This window comes from Carlito syrichta, unplaced genomic scaffold, assembly GCF_000164805.1.
Source record: "Carlito syrichta isolate Samal-C Ts95f unplaced genomic scaffold, Tarsius_syrichta-2.0.1 Scaffold74858, whole genome shotgun sequence".
NCBI lineage: Eukaryota > Metazoa > Chordata > Mammalia > Primates > Tarsiidae > Carlito > Carlito syrichta.
In genome coordinates this window covers 203,878-205,882 of record NW_007018954.1, presented here as the reverse complement: position 1 = coordinate 205,882, position 2,005 = coordinate 203,878, and positions in this window count along the sequence as shown.

Genomic DNA, 2,005 nt, shown 5'->3' with positions numbered 1-2,005 from the left:
AAAAAAAAAAAAAAAAAAAAAAGGAAAAAATAATGTCGTTTGCAGTGACGCAGGTGAAGCTGGAGGCCATTATCCTAAGTAAACGAACTCAGAAACAGAAAATCAAACACCACATGTTCTCCCTTAAAAGTTGGAGCTAAACAAAGGGTTCTCGTGGACATAAAAGATGGAAGTAAATAAGACACTTGGGGACACCCAAAATGGGAAGGATGACAGTGGGGTGAAGGCTGAAAAACTACCTATTAGGCAACATGTTGACTATTCGAGTTGGGGACATCAAAAATCCAGGCCCCACCAGTTCGCAATATACCCATGTAACAAACATGCACTTGTATCCCGACATCTAAAATTAAAACAAAACACACACACACACACACACACACACACACACACAACCCTTGAGATTTTAAAGTTTCTGGTGAAATCCATGGAGGGAGTCATTGGGTGGGATCTTGTTATTACTTCTCCCATTGGGTGGGATCTTGTTATTACTTCTTCAGAGTTTCAAATAAGAGTTATTTGAAAGAAAGGAAAAAAAAAAAGAAAGAAAGCCCAGAGGTAGGAAGAGACTCAAGGTAGATTTGATTCGGAATTCACTGCTTTTGCTAAAGCACGTCGGCCACTCCATGCTGGAGCCAATGGCTCCTGGATGTGTAGGCTTTTCCCTCCCGATCCCGGGAGAGGAAGGGAAGGAGGGGCTTCTCTTTGTCCAATAGTCAGGCAACATTCCTGGGCTCCAACTTCTGATTGGACTAACCTGGGTCATGAGGGTGGGGCATGCCAGGCCTGTCTGACTTCATTCTGGCTGAAGTGCTTGTCACTAAGACAGCCACTGTAATACCAGGGAAGGGTGAAATGGATACTAGAAGCCCACCACAGTGCCCACTACGTCTGGTCACTCAGGCGGACCACTGGGCTTCAGGTGTCCAAACCCTGTCCCATCAACCCACACTCAAACTACTATGATCTTTTATTTTATTTTATTATTATTTATTTATTTATTTTTTTGAGTTGGAGTCTCACTCTGTCGCCCAGACTGGAGTGCAGTGGCCGCTCCCGACCACCGCAGCCTCAGCCTGCTGGGCTCCGCGATCCTTCCGCCTCAGCCTTCCGAGTAGCCGGAATTACAGGCGTGCGCTACCACGCCCAGCTGATTTTTTGATTTATTGTAGAGATGAGTTCTCACCAAGTTGCCGAGGCGGGTCTCGAACCCGCGGGCTCAGACAATCCGCTTACCTCGGCCTCCCAAAGTGCTGGGATTACAGGTTGAGCCACCGAGCCCGGCTATTTTATTTTTTATAGAGATGAGGTCTTGCTATGTTGCCCAGGCTATTCTCAAATTTCTGGGCTCGGTAGATCTTCTTGCCTTGGTCTCCCAAAGTGCTGGGGTAACAGGTGTGAGCCAGCACACCAGCCAATCTTTTTTTTTTTTTTTTTAAAGCTACTTAGTCACTAGGCTCTTTTTTCCAATACATTTTTTCCCCCTATAGCTGCTCAAGAGCTCAACACATTTAATCATAGCAAAGAACACATAACACAGCTGATGTGATACAATAAAAAGCAAAATGTATGGGAAAATTATCATCATTTGCCAAAGACACAATTTTATAGCCAGAAACCTCAACAAAAGAAACTAAAAACAATTGATTATAGCAAATAAAAAAGTCTAATAAGATGTCAGATACAAAATAATAAAAATCTGAAGCTTTTTTCTATAATGGCAATAATCAATTAAAAAATATAACAGGTTATCTGAAGAAGGTCTTTTATTATTATTATTGTTATTATTATTTTTATGGAGATAGGATTTTACTTTGTTGCCCAGGCTGGAGTGCAGTGATATTATCATAGCTCATTGCAGCCTCAACGTCCGGGGCTCAAGCAATTCTCCTGTCTCGACCTCTAGGGACTACAGACATGTGCCACCATGCCAGGCTAATTTTTTTTTTTTTTTTTAGTTGGAGTCTCACTCTGTCGCCCAGACTGGAGTGCAGTGGCCGCTCCC